We start from the raw sequence: 18345 nt of genomic DNA, 5'->3' as shown, positions 1-18345 counted from the left end.
TGTGTGTGTTGATGAGATCATGTTATGCAAGTGCTCTACCAAGTCCCACATCCCCAATACCCCTGTATTGTTTGATTCACATCTATTACTTTTCTCCATGATTCACCATGTACCTAACACACACATACACACACACACACCCACACTCCCCAAGTCCAAATCATAAAGTTTTCTCACAACACATTTTTCTACATTCCCCTTCATCTCATCCCCATGGAATAATCTCAGGGGAACCTGTTGCTCAAAGGACCTCAGTGGCTGTGTTTGAAGAGCTGAACTGGAATCTTCAGGATTTGTGTCTTATTTTTAATAATAAGAGTTATTAAATATACCTGATCTTGGGATACAGAACTGCAAACCAAATATCAATCAAGCAACTCTGTTTTGTAGGTGTTAGCCTTTAAACCCTGTTGCTTTTGTTGGAGGGTGGGAGGAAAGGGAAGGGAGAGGAGGAGCAATCCCAAACCTGTAAAATATCATTGAAAGATTGCATTTCGAGTTTATTGGAAAATAAAGAGACCAATGTTTCCTTTTTAAAATATTCCCAGGCATAACTGAAACACGTTTCCATTTTTTAAACAGCCTATTACATTTTACTCATTAAAAACATGCTGAGGACTGGGGTTGTGGCTCCGTGGTAGAGCTCTCCCCTAGCACTTGCGAGGCCTTGGGTTCGATCCTCAGCACCACATAAAAATAAATAAATAAAATAAATAAACGTATTTTATCCAACTACAACTAAAAAATAAATTTTTTAAAAAAAACGTGCTGAAAAAAGGTTCAGTCACGAGGCTCATCTATAGAAATCAGATTGTTTTGTCTTTTCATTTTAGGCGTGTGCGGTTAATTGGTTAGAGAAAATAGGAAACTGCTTGCAACCGATAATGAAAAATCATTGAACTTTTTAACACTGGGATTTTTTTTTTTTTAAAGACGCACTAGGCGTTTTACAATTTTTGACCTGCTTCGTTTTAAAAGAAAAATCACCATAGTATCATAAGGAGAATGCAGAGAGCAATGATTTAAAATGGTAGGGACCCTCTCCCCGCACCGAAATATGCTCATGGGTAAAATATGAACCGGAGTGTTCCCTTCCAAGGAGCACACCGAGTCCCTTCGGCAGGACGCGCTGGGAGCTGCTGTCCCAGCCTCGCCACGAGCTGGGCTCAGGCCGCCGCGCCGTGTGGGGCTGCAGAGTGGGCGCCTGGCCCGGGCAGCTGCTCAAGGCGGTTGAGGTGGGCGATGGTGGGGGGGGGGCACAGGGCCTACGCCCCCACGACGCTCCCCCCGCCGGTGCCTCGAGGCAAAGTCGCCTTTCCTTCCTTGGCTCCTCTGGCTTCTCCCTGGGAATCCTTCCTCTAACGCCGCTGCTCCCTTTCCCGTCTCTCCTGGGATCTACCGCGAGCACCCAGGGCGAAGCGTCCGGCCCTTCCCCACGCAGCCTGCGGGCATCGCGGGTCCAGGCCGGGTCTGGACCCGGAGAGCGGGTCTGGGCCTGCGCGCTTGCGGGCTCGAACCCTTGGGGGTTGGGGGGGAATGGAAAGTGAGTCCGGCGCATCCCCCGAGGTTGCTGTGAGCCTCGCTTTGTTTCAAGAGACTGAAAGCCTCGCTTTTCCTCCTTTACGGCCTGCAGAGTCCGGCTTCCAGGTGCTCCCGAGGCGTGGCCTCAGATACCTTGGGCAGCTACCCCAGTGAGCGCCTCTGGGCTTCCACCCGAGGACCCCGGAGCAAGAAGGACCCGACATTTCCTGTTCAGAGGGAGGTGGCTGTCTCCTCGGTCCATCTTTTTAAGATTTAAAAAGTGGGGCTGTGGCTCAGTGGTAGAGCGCTTGCCTGGCAGGTGTGAGGCCCTGGGTTTGATCCTCAGCACCACAGACAAATAACTGGAAGATCCGTTGACGATTAAAAAATATTAAAAAAAAAAAAGATTTTTAAAGGAGGGAGATTTGACTCTCTGCCTGACGCTAGGTATCACCGGAATGTACCTTAGTAACGTATTCATTCCCCTTCTAGTTCAACTTACTTGTTTTAAATGAGAGGAGTGGGGATGCAGGTGGTGGGTAGAAGTCAAAACTCTGCCTTAAAGGCTTACCTTAAGTCTCACTGTTTTTTTCTAGAAGTTTCCTGTACAACTCAGTTTCCTGCCGAGTCCCTCTTAATTCTACCTTTCACACATGAAACTTTCTTATACAACACCTAACATTTGAAACGTGAACTTGACTCTCCACCTGTCAGTCTCAACTATCCAAGTGGATCATAAACTTGAGGGCAGAGCCTTTGACCTCCAGTAGCCTGAAACAGCAGTCTCCTCTAGTAGAAAGAGCTCTGAACTGGAATTCAGGACACCTCTCTGTGTGTATATGTGTGCGTGCGTGTGTGTTTGATTGACATATAATATTTGTACAAATTTATGAGGTACAATGTGATGTTTTGATTCATATATACATTGGGTAGTGACCAATTCAGGGTAATTAGCCTACCCATCGCTTTTTTTCATTTCTTTATTGTGAGAACTCTCTTCTATTTTTTTCTTTCTTCTATTTTGAGATATATAACACGTTATTGCTGATTATATTCACTTTGCTTTGGCGTAGAGCAACAGAATTTATTCCTCCTATCAAAGACATTGTAGCTGTGGTTGATCTTCCCCTGACTCCTCTCCTCCATTTTCCCACTATTTTACTCTCAACTTCAATGAGATCAAATTTTTTAAGATTCCACTTACAAGTATGATCATGTGTGGATAACTGTGTTTTGTCTTTCTCATTCACAGTATATATATATATATATATATATATATATATTAGCACCTGGGGGTTTAATTTAGGGTTTTTCACATGCTGAGCATGTGCTCTACCAACTGAGCTTCACCTCCAACAGACAAATTGTTAAATTAAAAAAAAATTTTTTTGTAGTTGTAGATGGATATCATGCCTTTATTTTATATATTTTTGTATGTGGTGATAGAGATGAACCCAGTGCCTCACAGGTTGCTAGGCAAGCTCTGCCACTAAGCCCCAGCCCCAGCCCAGATTCTTAAATTAGAAAATGAGGTGACTGTTATTGTTAACTTTCACGTTGTCCTCTAAAATTTATGTGGTTTTCAATATCCTGAAAATCTGAGTCAGGAGTACTCTTGAGTCCCTATGCCAAATACTTTATAAGTATTAACTTATGTAATACTTACTGGCCCCAAGAAGGAGGTATTTGCATTTATTATTATTTTTATTTTACAGATAAGGAGGAAGTGTTCGAAAATGTTAAATAACTCATCTTCTGAATACAGAGCCCCAGTTTTAAAACATTTTGTTGTACCATTTCTCTACAGAGTCTACCACAGAGTTTAAATCCTTTGTAAAGAATTATCAGACTGGGCTGGGATTGTGGCTCAGTGGTAGAGTGCATGCCTAGCATGTGCGAGGCCTTGGGTTTGATCCTCAGCACCACATTAAAAAAATAAACAAAATAAAGGTATTGTGTCCAACTACAACAAAAAATAAATATTTATAAAAAGAATCATCAGACTATTTTTTAAAATTCAGTTTCTACTATACTGAGTAGTTTTTCACTAGTAAAAAAATTAGACTATTCCTTATCAGACATATATATATAAACTATAGTTACACATTCTTGGGAAAAACAAGTAAATGACAATAGCTTAAATAATAACACAAATGGAAAGCTCAAATTTTAACAGTAAAATCAAAGAGAACTAATAAACAATAGAAAGATATTTTTAAAGTTTTTTTGTTGTATATGGACATGATATCTTTTTAAAATTTTGTTCTAATTAGGTATACATAACAGTGAAATTAATTTTGATTCATTGTACACAGATGGAGCACAACTTTCCATTTCTCTGGTTCTACATTACGTAGTTGTGCCATTCATGCAATCATACATGTGTTTAGGGTAATGATGTCCTTCTCATTCCACCATCTTTCATACCCCCATGTCCTATCCCCACTGTGCTTCTCCTTTGCCCAATACAAAGTTTCTTCATTCTTCCCATGGTCCCTCCCCCCATTATGGATCAGCATCTACTTATCAGAGAAAACATTTGGCCTTTGTTTTTTTTTTAGGATTGGCTTACTTCGCTTAGCATGATATTCTCCAACTCCATCCATTTACCTGCAAATGTTATAATTTTATTCTCTTTTAATGCTGAGTAATATTCCATTGTGTATATATGCCACAGTTTCTTTATCCATTCATCTCACAATATCTGTATTTTTTTTACTTGTAGATGAATCATGACTACATAATGTACAACCAGAGAAATGAAAAGTTGTGCTCCATCTGTATACAATGAATCAAAATTAATTCCACTGTCATGTATACCTAATTAGAACAAACTTTTTAAAAGATATCATGTCCATATACAACATATATACAACATGTCCATATACCTTTATTTTGTTTTTATTTTCATTTTTTCATATGTGGTACCTCTGATTGAACCCTCATGCATGCCTAGGCAAGCGCTCTACCACTGAGTTACAACCCCAGCCCTAGAAAGATCTTTTAAAAAATATTTGACACTAATTGCAGGAGTTACTTAAGGGAGAAAAAAAGACACTTTTTATATTTATGGGTTATGTTTGTTGCATGTCTAACATATGGAAATATGGAAACAGTCAATATAAAGTGCAGCTGTTTTGTTTCTATGAAAGCTGGTAACCACATGATTGGAAGCATGTTCTTTTACTCCCACTTTTCATTTTATACATTGCAAATCTAGTCAAAATTTATATTTAAAGAAAAAAAGAAAACTTCACTTCATCCTAAAGGCTAATCCTTATAGTTTACAACTTACCACCTCTTGACTATTAACAACCAGAGAAACCAAATTCAAGAAATTGAAGGAATATATTATGAGGCCTAAAGAGAGTCAGTCTTTAAAAGCTGGTCATTGTCAATGGACATGACGTCAGGATAGGAGCTGTGCATACTCCATTTTTTAACATTCACAAGTGAATAAGAACTTGGGATAAGTACTGACATTGCAAATTACTGATATTATTTAGTTATATATAAAATCAGAATCTAAGAAAAATTAGGAGTTACCTAATCTGGTTTCTTCATTTTACAGGTGAAGAAATTGAGTCTCAGAAGAATGTTAGCAGCAAGTACTCTGCTAACAAGTGCAAATGTTTACTTGTAAATGTAAGTGCAAATGTTTACTTGTTTCTTTAATATACGTGTTAGCCTATATTTGAAATGACAGGCATAAATTAAGTCCAGACTAGTTATATTAATAGCATTAATAATTACTATATTAAGCAAAGCAATTATAGCAGTAACCAAATACTGAAGACCTAAAAATTATTAAGAATAAGCAGATTTGAATAATCAGATTTTGGCCAGAGGTTTTCTTCCTTCCTGTTTACCTTCATGAATCCCACAGTAAGGGATTCAGATCTCTCTGGCTGATCCATTTTTCTTCCCTTTCAGAATTTTTTGGTTTACCAGATGGTTTTCCAGATGAGGGAAATACAAGATCAAGAGAGCCAAGCTCCGTAATTTACCTAGTCCAAGTCACTTATCTGACATGTTAGCTCCCTGGTCCCCACTTAACTCACGTACCATGGAAGTCAATGGTATTCTGGCTTCATTGATACAGTATGTTCTCTATAGCCAAAAGGACTTAACTTACCATTCATTATCTTACATAAAAATACTCATTTTATGTGTGTTCCATATTTTAGCAAATTGTGATAGCTTATTTTTTTTTTGTATTAACATTTATGGAAGACTTTCTCAGTAATAGATGCTGAGCTAAGAGTTTTATATACATTATTTCAGTTGTTCCTCACAGTGGCCTTATGATATGGGTTGTATTCCCATTTATAGATGGTGAAACCAAACCTTGGAGAAATCTGGAAAGTTCTTCATAGTGAGTGATTAGCAAAGTTGGACTTTGTAACCATACCTTTAATCATCACATGTGAAATAAATTTATTATTATTATTATTATTATTATTATTATTATTATTATTATGCTGGGGATTGAACTGAGGGCCTTGAATATACTAGGAAAGTACTCTACCACTGAGCTATATCCCCAGCCCCTGAAATCTCATATCTTAAAAAATTTTTGCAGAGCTGGGGCTCAAACCCAGGGCCTTAGGATGCTAGGCAAGCACTCCAGTCCCCAGTCCCTGAGGTCTCTTGTTTTAAGAATGCAAGAGAAGTAGCTAGGGATATAGCTCAGTTGGTAGTGCTTGCCTTGCATGGGCAAGGCCCTGGGTTTGATCTTCAGCACCATTAAAAACAAAAACAAATGCAAGAGAAGGACCTGGGCATAGAGGTACACACCTGTAATCCCAGCTTCCAGGGAGGCAGAGGAAGGAGGATCACAAGTTCAAGGTCAACCTGGGAAATTTAGCAAAATCCTGTCTCAAAATAAAAAATATAAAGGGCTGGGAATGTAGCTCGGGGGAGAGCACCCTTGAGCTCCAATCCCTAGTACCATAAAAATAAATGTAAGAGCAATAATGTAATTAGGACTAGGAATAATCTTAAATTTAATTTCAGATTTAAAGTATCCTTATAGGGGCTGGAGTTATGGCTTAGCAGTAGAGCGCTCGCCTAGCATGTGCAAGGCCCTGGGTTCGATCCTCAGCACCACATAAAAATAAAATAAAGATATTGTGTCCAACTACAACTAAAAAAATATTTAAAACAAAGAACTCTAAAGTATTCTTATATTTAGAAGCCTAGTGTGGGATTATTTTAAATATCTATATGACATGAATTACCTTACCTTTATAATATAAAATATATATCTATATGCATCCATAGATAAAGCTTATTTTCCTATCTGTTGAGTTTTATTGCTGACAGAATTGAAGTTCTCAATGATTTGCTTGCAATACTGTCAGCCTAGTGGGAAAATAGTGTGATTCTGTAATATACTATAAATATGAAATTATTATATAAAATAAGGATAGCACATTCAGTTACTATCCCAGTTCCCCAATATAGTTTTATAGAGTCTAGACTTGTCTCTGTGTACTTTTACTCAAAGGCAATTATTATTTGCTTACAATTTTGAATTGTACTTCTTTTTAGTTAATGGTACATTATAAACATTTTCTGTGTCTTAATTTTATTTAATGATTTTTTTAAAACAGTAGATATATCATTACTTATTACATCAAATATTTTTCTTTCTTTTCATTTTCCTTTTTGACTTATTCATTTATTATCTCTTGAGTGGGGTTGGCTCCCATTTGAACATTTTATGTGTAGGGCGTTTCTCACTGAGAGTCTAAGAAGCTGAAGGCCATAACCTTGGTTTTTTGGTAACCTCATCCGTTTCCAGCACAGCCCTGGTAAAGGTGCTGGAGGTGGCATACAGTAGTGACCTTGTCTGGTGCTTTGATGGTATGGTTGTCAAGATAACGGTTTAGATCAGGAGCTGTTGTTTCCTCTCACTAGATCAGCTCTGGCTTTTAGCTCTGGCTGCTAAGCTTTCCAGTTTTCAAGCTTGATTTCCAGACTTCCTAGGAACTTTCTGAGTGACACATATGCTCCTGTTCCAATGAAAACGCGAATAGTTTCTGTAGCTTACAGTTTAGAATCCTGGTGGCACATGCCAGTAATCCCAGTGATATGAGAGACTGAGGCAGGAGGATTCCAAGTTTGAGGCCAGCCTCAGAAACTTAATGAAACTTTGTCTCAAAATAAAAAATAAAAAAGGACTGGGTATGTAGTTTAGAAGTAAAGCAATTCTCAGTACTAATTCAATTCTCAATACAAAAAAAAAAAAAAAAGGAAAAGAAATAAAGAAGGAAAAAGAAAAAAATATCCTGAGTCATGTACCATAAGGCAGATGGTGCTTTGAAATTTTTAGCAGCCTGTGAACTATGGCCTGGAATTATGGGAGGGAAGTTGAACTATATGATTTAGAAAGTACCTATAGAAGATTCACCAAATGGCAACTTGTTTAAATTCCATTTTCTGTCTTTCCCCAGCTTTGGACTATTTTAATGAACCCTCTTTGTGTGACCCTGTTTGCCTTGTTACACCTAAACAAATACATAAAAAGGGCCAAAGATGGTTCTTTTCTTTGCCCACCAAGAAAACACAAATAGGGCTGGGGGTATCATTCAGTGGTAGAGTGTGTGCTTAGCACATCTAAGGCCACACATCAATCCTCACAACCAGGTGAAAACCAAAAAACCCACAAATGTATCTAATTGAGTTAGAGACTAGAAGTTATTTTCTACTTATTTTTACCTCTCTATCTTATCAGCTTGAGCATTTATTCTTCTAGGACTGGGCCTACATGCACAAGAATAGATGGCACTTGTCTGTTGCTTACCTTGTGCTAGGGGCTCTGAACTAACCACTTTACAAAAATGACTCATTCAAATCTTCTGCATAACCTTATGAGGTGTAGGTACTATTATAATTCCCATTTTATGGAAGAGGAAACTGAGAGTTCTCCTGCTAGAAAATGCCAAAGCCCTCTTTTAAACTCTGTGGTCCCTGATCACTCATTCTTAATAATACTGTGTACTCTTTCCCATAACTGGATTAACTCCACACTTTTTTTTTTCTACCCTTCCTCTTTTTTATCTTCTATTTTTTTCACCTTACTTGAGAATGACATGAAGGCATCTGTCCAATCCCTGACTGAGAAGCTATAATTGTGTGAGGCAAGTGGTTTGGTACCTGTCAGCTATAGAGGCCTTTGATAAGCACCTATGGATTTTCTTTCTGGCTCTGGGAATTTCTCCTGGTTTCACCTCTTCCTGACCTCTGCTAACTCCATCTTTTTCCTCACTTGGAATTTCTGCTCTTTTTATCTTGCTGCCTTATATTGAAATTTTATTTCATTACTTTGTTCCTTCATTCCTTAAAACACTTATTTAGGAATGAGATAAAATTTTATCCATAGAAGAAATCATCTCTATTCAAAGACCTCACAAATTATTGTAAAAAATAACTTATTATCTAATTTATATTACATAATTTAGTAATATTTTAATTAAAATTTAATTAGATATTTAAACTTTGGGGTTTTATTGTAAAAATTCTATATGACATTTGTTCAAGAAGATAAGGTGTTTGGGAGATATTAACATAAATTTTACACCTCCTATTATTTTGGATGTGAGGTGTCCCCCAAAAGACATGGGTTCAGAGAAAAAATGATTGGGTCACAAGAACTTTAACCCAGTCAGTGAACTCAATCACCTGATGGGATTAATTGAGTGGTGACTGAAGGCAGATGGGGTGTGGCTGAAGGAGGTGGGGCATTGGGGGTGTGGCTTTGAGGCATATATTTGTATCTGTCTCTGCTTTCTGAACATCATGTGAGCTGCTTCCCTCTGCCACACTCTTCCTTCATGATGTTCAGTCTCACTTTGAGCCCTGAGGAATAGAGTCCACTGTCTATGGATAGAGACCTCTGAAGCTCTGAGCCCCTAATAAACTTTTCCTCCCCTAAAACTGTTCTGGTCAGATCTTTTAGTCACAGCAGCAAAAGAGCTGACTAACACCCCCCCACACACACACACACACCCCACCCCCAGTTTGTGGAATTCAAGGGAATAGAAAAAGAAGAGAGTAAAAATCTTAGAAATTTGGGGCTGGGAATGGAAACTAGGGCCTCACACATGCTGGTCAAATACTCCATGACTGAGATATGTCCCCAACTCTCTCTATATAAATGTGTGCATATCTCTTTGGGGGAATAATGTTGCTTCTTGATGCCACACTGCTGACATTGTTCACCTGAGTTCAGTCCAAAGGCTGTCTTGCCCCAGAAACTTAGCTACCTAGAATAGGTTCCTCTTCCCTATTTCCTCCTGTGATATTGAGACTTTAGCTAAATGGTGCTTCCACAGGCAGGCCTGTTGAATTATTGTACTCAAAATGGATTCTTCTCTTATTTTCTACCACAGTTCACTCTTTGTTTCTTTTACATATTCATTATAGTTTGAAAATGTAATTTTATCGTTTTTTATTAGTCTTTCTGGAAGATCAGCAGCCTATATACTGTGAGGTTTAATGTCTGATCAGCACTTTATAGTTCCCTAGCATAGAGTGACATGAAGGCATCTGTCCAATCCCTGACTGAGAAGCTATAATTGTGTCACATAGTAAATGCTCAGTAGACATTGAATAAATATTTTTATCAGCTAGGGTCCAGCAAGGATGCTGTAACAAAGAGACCTAAAAATAAAGTGCCTAAACATGGCTGATGTTTAATTTTCTTGAATATAAAATTTCAGAGGAATGTAGGAGTCCAGACTGGTGGAGGGCCTTATATCATAAGGTCATTTCTTTGGGGGGGAAGTACTGGGTACTTTCTCACTGAGCTATATCCCCATCCCTTTTTATTTTCTATCTTGAGAAAGAGTCTCATTAAGTTGCTTAAGGCTTCACTAGGTTGCTGATGCTGGCCTTGAACTTGTGATCTTCCTGTCTCAGCGTCCTGAGCTGCTAGAATTATAGGTGTGCACCACTGTGCTGGCCCATGAGGTCATTTAAAATCTGGGTTTCTTCCACCGTACTGTTCTAATCTTCCCTAGGTCTTGTCTGCATGGTTGAAACTGTATCATCTCCACATCCTAATTCCAGTTCTTAAGAAGAGGGACAGAGCTAAAGTGTAGGGCAAGCAATTTCCTCTAGAGTGAGTTACTTTTAAGTTGCACATATTACTTTTGCTTAGATGCTATTCTGATACACTTAATCTCATGACTATACCTTGCTGCATGTGATACTGGAAACATTGTCTCTTGGTGGGTGACCACCAGCCCAGCTAAAATGGCATTTGGGTGTAATTAACCCTTTGTTTTAATGTTTAATAATGCTGTTGAAAGAATGAATATTTATTCTTATAAACATTTGAAATGGAATAAGAGTTTGAAGGTTGTGTTTTAGAAATCCTGGAAGTTCAGATGTGACACAAAAATGCTAAACACTGACTAAAATAATAGCAAATATGCTACATGACATAACCTACTTATCCATACACTTTGGAGTATGGGAGGCTTAGACTAAGAATTGTGCAGAGTGTTTACGACCAGTCTGGGTCTTTTGGGGACATACCTGGCTTGTTGGAATTTGGGGACAGTGGAATGGGAGCTTCTCTTCCTTCAGGAAACTTCCAGAAATATGCTGCTAATTACTATACCCAGGTATGACTTTCCTCTAAACCTTCTCTGACTAGGAGGAAGCTATGTTGAGGCAAGAACATTATTTGGCTTCAAAACTTTGTTATCTTAAATTCAACACCAACAAAGCCTGAAATCCTAAAGCTAAAAACAGAGCAAAAAGTAAATGGTAACTATTTTAACAAATACAGATTTATATTCCATTGATGTGTGCTGATACAAAAATAACTTTTTGTCAAGTATAGACTGAGCATGGAGTTGTAACAGAATACTTGCACCTGTCTTCCCCTGTAACTGGCAGGGGCATCTTGGCAAGGCTTGTCATCAACTGGTCTTTCCATGTGATTGTAGATGAGAGGAAGAGGCCTAGTTGCTGCCACCACCTTTTCTGCTTGTGACTGCAGGAGATACAGCTTGTCATTAGCCTCTCCTGTCTTAAATCCTCTCTGCACATAATCCTGCTGCTGTGGTGCACATCTGTAATTCCAGAGGCTCGGGAAGCTGAGGCAGGAGGATCCAGAATTCAAAGCAAGTCTTGGAAACTTAGTGAGGCCCTATGCAATGCTATCTCTAAATAAAATATAAAAAAGAGCTGGGGAAGGGCTGTGGCTGTGACTCAGCGGTAGAGTGCTTGCCTGGCATGTATGAGGCACTGGGTTTGATTCTCAGTACCACATATAAACAAATAAAGGTCTATCAACAACTAAAAAAAATATTATAAAAAAAAGAGCTGGGGATATGGCTCAGTGGTTAAGTGTCCCTGGGTTGAATACCTGGTACAAAAAAAAAAAAAAAAGTAATCATTCCCCTCTTCCTCTCATTTCCTAATATTTGGGAGAAAGTTTGGGAAACCCATTTTGATTCTTTCTTTGCCCTTTAGCCTATCAAATTATTTCCAGCTGAGCTCAGTGTTATCTTTATGAACTTTCTCTGACTCTCCCCAGCTCTGCTCTCTTCCTTTAGCATTTTCAGAACATTTCACTTTTGGACTTTAAATTATTTAAATTTGTTTCTATTCTTTATAAACTATTCTGGGATAGTGACTGTATCATATTAATCATTGTTTCTCTCTTCCTTGCACAATACCTGGCACATGGTAGGCACTTGGGAAATGTTTGCTGAATGCATGAATGAGTGAGTAAAAGAGCGAATGATCCTTTGGGTTATTTTTGTATCCTCTAAGCTATTGTAATGTGGCTCATGACTTCCCAAGCTTGGGAACACAAAGTATGATTTCAAGTTCTTTCTTGTTTCCAAAATATTTTCTCATTTGCTTACTGAAGTTAAATTGAAGTTCAACATTCTTTAATGGAGAATCTATTGGCCTTTGCCTTTCATTATACAAGGAAAAGCAAAATGGCTTAAAATGTAAATGTTGCTTGAATTAGCATATGGACCAAAGCTTATTGAAACTAAAGAGTAACCCATCAGTCTATCAAAAAGTAGAAATAATTGATGCTAATGTCTTTTCTGTTTTTTTTTTTTTTTTTTTTTTTTTTTTTAGTATTTATTTTTTAGGTGTAGATGGACACAACACAATGCCTTTATTTTTTGGTGGTGCTGAGGATGGAACTCTGGTCCTGCCCACGCTAGGCAAGAGCTCTACCACTGAGCCACAATCCCAGCCCCTCTTTTCTGTTTTGACAAGGAGTGGAGGGCAGAGAGGAGTTGGTGTTTGGGCCTCCATGAGGGCCAGAGGGCGTGGAGTTCAGAAGGTCATCTGGGTAGCTACAGAGCATAGGAAAGGAAACTAGGGGACACTGATTTGAGCTTCCTCAATGTCTCAATTTTAGAGTAGTATAAATATGGCACAACTGCTTGTGTTTGCAGTTTTGTGAGAATGCCATGGAGAACTATATGGTTCACAAAGAGTGTATTCTTGGATTTGTAAAGACTGGAGCATTTGTGAATGTGTGCACTTTAAAAAGTTGTTTCATTATAGAGGAATTATATTTCCAGAGGAATTAAACAAGGGGTCTTATAATCAAGATTGTACCCTAAATTATCTCTCCCAGTAGAACAGTTTGAGTACTTTGAATGACTACATGACATTGGAGATGGCCCCAGACAGGGAAGAGTTGAAGATATATCAAAATTTGATTTTAGGACTGGGGAGATAGCTCAGATAAAGAACTTGCCTAGACTACATGAGGCCCTGGGTTCCATCCCCAACACCATATAAAAATAAATAAGAAAATGATATATTTTTAAAGTTTTATTTTAAGTAGGAGCTTAATAAATGGGGATTGCCATAATATATACTTTATGGTCAATTGCTAACGTCAAAGAATCTTTGATGCCTCAGATTATTCAGGTGGAGATGCTTGAATAGCAGAAGGCATTTTGCAAACTTCTGGTTAGTTTTCTTAATACTTTTGGAAGCTGAAAGCCATATGAGCAGAGGCCCTATACTACACAGCTCAAGAAGTTGCTGCTAATAATTTGCCCCTAAGGTTTTTTCTTTTCCAAAATGTCATACAGATGAAATCGTATTGTTTGTAGACTTTTGGGTATGAACATTTAAAATGCTTTTAAGATTCATTTCACACTTGTATAATTGTCACTTAGATCAAGATTAGAACTTTTCCAGCACCCTCAAAAATTCTGTCATGCCCTTTCCAGTTAATGCTCCCAACTATTACAAATTTACCACTTTATTGATTTTCCTGTTTTTTGACTTTAATACAAATAATATTATATAGTAGGTTTTATTTGGCTTTTTTCCTCTCAACATCTGTAATATTCATTCATGTATAGGACATGGAGGCATAGGCCTGTAATTCTAGCAACTGGGGAGGATGAGGCAGGAAGATCACAAGTTTGAAGCTAACCTCAGCAACTTAGCGAGGTCCTAAGCAACTTAACAGGATCCTGTATCTAAAAATAAAAATAAAAGGTGGGGATACTGGGGATGTAGCCCCCACAGTGGTAAAGTGTTCCTGAATTTAATCTGAGTGCCAAAAAAGAAAAAAATCAATTTGTGTTATTGTGAGTAATATAGTTTGTTCTTATTAAAAAAATTTCTGTGTAGAGGTGGAGCTGTAGCTCAGTGGCAGAGTGCTTGCCTGGCATGTGTGAAGCACTGGGTTTGAGCCTTAGCACTGCATTAAAGAAATAATAATAAACAAACAAAATAAAGGCATGCTGTCCATCTACAACTACAAAAAAAAATCACTGTGTAGTATTCCTTTGTAAGATTTTACCATATTTCATTTGTCTATTTTATGGTGATTACTTTTGTATTATCTCTAATTTTCGGCAGTTTTGCAGTACTCTTTTTTTCTTTTCTTTTTTTGGTACTGGGGATGGAACCCAGGTTTTCAGTTTTTTGTTTTGTTTTGTTTTGTTTTAAGAGAGAGAGAGAGATTTATTTACTTTTTTAGTTCTCGGCGGACACATCTTTGTATGATGTGCTGAGGATCGAACCTGGGTCGAACGCATGCCAGGCGAGCGCCCTACCGCTTGAGCCACATCCCCAGCCCAGGAACCCAGGGTTTTGAATGTGCTAGGCAGGTGCTCTACCACAGAGCTACACCAGCATACCTTGAATATACCTTTTTTTTTTCAACCTTTATTTTGTTTGTATTTATTTTTTATGTGGTGCTGAGGATGGAGCTCAGTGCCTCACATGTGTAAGGCAAGCTCTCTGCCACTGAGTCACAATCTCAGCCCAAGTATATTTTTTATAAATATTCTTGTTGGTAACATTTGGTGAGAATATGCACTTACATATTTTGGGTATATTCCTAGGTGTGGAACTGTGGGATTATAGGCTAGGCATTAGTTTAGCTCTCATAGGTGCTGCTAAATAGTTTTCTGAAGAAGGTACACCAACTTATATTCTCACATCAATGTATGAGAAGTCCAATTACCCCATGTCCTTGCCAACGTGTACTGTTGCTGTCTTAAGTGTAGCCTTTCTGGAGCATGTAGAGTAACCACTACTTTTAGAGTGAAATTGCATGTACAGCACCAGGAGAACCATTGTGTGGAGAATCAAGTGATCTGATTCTCTGGGCCGAGGCTTATCAAGGGAACCAGCAGGGATAAGAGGTGATGGAACCGCCTTATGTTGCCAAAAAGACCTGCATTCTTTTAATTTATTATTCTACCATCGTGGTGGTAGGGCACCTTCCCTCTTTAAATTGATAACCCCTTCGTCCACTTTAATAAGTGTTTAATCTCCATTTTCCTGGAAGAAAATAACAGGGGGTTTGTTTGGTGAGGACCTTTTTTGTTCAGCCTTGTTGAAAGAAGTAAGTGAGCCTCTTTCTTCTTCAGTTGACAGGAGCTTTGGAAGACTATCAGCCTTCCACTGAAACCAAGGAAATAATCATTAAAGAATGGCGAGGTGATTGCAGAGAAACCACAAACAGAGCACAGGCCTATGTGCATATATGGAGCAAAAATGTGCTTTTTGTTTGCCTAAATGGTTGTCTTCAGGAAAACCCATGAGGCAAGTCTATTTAGGATTCCATTGTATTCCTTCACATTTGCAGCACCAGGCAGTTTGGTGGGCCACGGCCCTGCTATGTGCTTGTCCATCTAATAGAAAACCTAAGAAAGTACAGCCCAAACTGCCAGATATTTTTGTACTCTGAACCTAACACAGACTGTGTAATGAGATTTTCTGTGTACCTAAGAATCACTATGCATTTTCCATTATTTCTGGCCACTCTACAAATACATGAATCAGATTAAAGAATAGTCAGTCAGACTTGAATTAAATGTATATTCCCATAATGGTGATTATCATTTTTTCTTAGCTTGACATTATTATAGCAAGCTAAAATAATAGGAGATAAGTAGCAATTATAAATGGACCATTAAAAGCAACAGTAAGCCAAAGTTATCATTGATCTCTCCCTGTCTCTTGCTTTATAAAAACTAATGTAGTGAATTGCTATGGAGTTACCTATTTTAATAATAAATCTGTTGTGTCAGGGCAGCGACCCAATGTTTTCTTTTACATTAATTTATAGTCTATTGATTTAATCCTCTGAATATCTCACCCTATTGGTACAGCATAAAACCATTTCTTAATTGAAAAACAAAAGAAGTTGGAGATGGAACCACCGGGCAGAATATTTTTGTTGAAGATTTCCACTTGATCAATAGCCAAATAAATATGACCTCATTTTCAATGACAGTTTCAAGTTTAAAAGACAACAACAACAAAAAAGATGCTTTGATTCATCATCTATTTGGATAATTGGTTGATAGATGTATTTAGAAATGTAGGGTTTTTTCCCCCCCATTTACAGAAGAGCAAGGCTTATGGAGACATTTTAAGACACTAGTTTCTTTTTTTTAGTGAGTCATAAACTAGAATGTGGAAAATGAACTCAAACAGCAGACAGTTTAATATGACTACATAAAACATTTATGCTGTGCTGCTGAACTTCTTCTTTTTCTCAACTTCTGGAAGAAAAAGCTAGTACTTTATGTCCCTCTAGCCACTACATGGCACCTTTCCATTTGCTAGGATGCAGGCACCACACTGCCACTCTCCTTGGGGAATAGAGCTGCTGGCTTCCTCTTACTGACAGTTTCAAATTTCTGGCAGTCACCAACTATTACCCTAGCCCTGTCATACCTCTTGTTCATCTGCACAAATCTTGAGCTCAGTGTTCTACTCTTGAGTTTTTTTTCACTTATTTCACGAAAAAGAGTAATGAATACCTTAAAATATCGTTGAAGAAAAAAAAAACAAGAAATAACAAATACAACAGAAATTAAACACAATTTTCATTTGGCAGAGTGCTTTTCTCTATTTTTTGTCCACTTGCCTACTTATTCATTTTTTGCTTTTCTTTAGATGTCACAGATCTGACCCAGGTAAGCTAAAGAAAAGGGGAAAAAAAAAACACATGGTCATGCATCATTGTCATATCACTGGCATAACTCAACTCAGAAGGAAGTAATTTAGGGATGACCATCCTATTACCATCCTTCTATTTTTTCTTTACCTAATGCACATAGCCATAGACCGCATGGAAGAATACCTTAACACTCATCCCTTGAAGAGGAAGCAGTGATTTTTTTATGGTCCTCATAACTCATGCAATCAATTTTATCTGTGATAGGTCCATGTCAAAATCGGAGTAATTAAATGGAATGACAATCCTGTTAAATGTGTTCATGCCATTGCATTGGCAATAAAGCATGCACAAATTTACAATTAAGGCTTGTCTTTCTCCTTAGCCATAGAGAATTGGGTCAAACATTAAGTTGTGCAGGCATGGGGATTCAAGGGGTATTCATCAAAATAAAAACACAGGTGGATACTCTCTGGATTATAATGTCTTTTTATGCAATTACTCTTTTTCACTGCATATTTTGACTGAATAATAATTACCTTTGCACTGAGAGAAGGCAGGATCAGCTAGTTTCAACCTGTTTTATTACAACACCCCTCCTTTTAAAATTTGCAAGGCAGCATAGAACCATAACTGTTTATTCAAATAAAAGTATATTTATTCCAGTTCTTAGCTTTCAAAGATCAACAGACTTTCAAATACAGCACACTGAGCTTTTAATATCGACACTTTAGTGCTACAAAACAAACCACTAAAGACGCATATGGATGGTATGGTTAATTTCCTAAATTATCATTAGGAATCATCCATATAATAGACAGAAAAGAGACTTGAAGCCCAGCCCAATGGTGAATTGACAGCCATCTTTAACCACCATGACCTAAGAATGACCCTAAGCTCTGCTGGATGCAGTAGTGAGATCTGCCCCGAGCACAGAAATTAGATAGCTAACAGGTCTGGAGGCTCCCACTGTGCAGCAACTGCAGAATCACTTGCAAGAGCTGTGATACACATAGTTGACAAAGAGTAGTGCAAACTTCATGCTCTCTTATTGTATATTTTGAAACAAACCAGTTGTGTGTGTGTTTAATGTTTATTTTATCTGCTTCCTGCTTTGTAACATTTTAACATTCATTAAAAGATGAATAAGCTTTTTTATATTTTTAAAAACATTCTAATTTGACCATGTCTTCAAGTATAAGTACTATGTATAAATATATTTTGTACACACACAATCAAACATATCAGAAATTAACATGGCCATAAAATGATGTTTTCTGAAGTGCTAAAAAAATCACGAGTGGCATTTTATGATAAGATACAATCTTTGTTTTGTTTTTGGGAGCTCTTTGTCTCCAAGGTGTGCTTATATGTAAAATTTCTTGCTTAAATCT

General features: G+C 37.8%; 1 pseudogene; it reads left to right on the top strand.

The window, feature by feature from the left end:
* LOC143397616 (large ribosomal subunit protein uL30-like) overlaps nt 1-18345 on the top strand; it is a 44991-nt pseudogene that overhangs the window by 868 nt on the left and 25778 nt on the right.

This window comes from Callospermophilus lateralis, chromosome 1 (assembly GCF_048772815.1).
Source record: "Callospermophilus lateralis isolate mCalLat2 chromosome 1, mCalLat2.hap1, whole genome shotgun sequence".
In the NCBI taxonomy this organism is placed as follows: Eukaryota; Metazoa; Chordata; class Mammalia; order Rodentia; family Sciuridae; genus Callospermophilus; species Callospermophilus lateralis.
The sequence above is the reverse complement of the archived record's forward strand: the minus strand, read 5'-3'. Positions and strand labels throughout refer to the sequence as shown.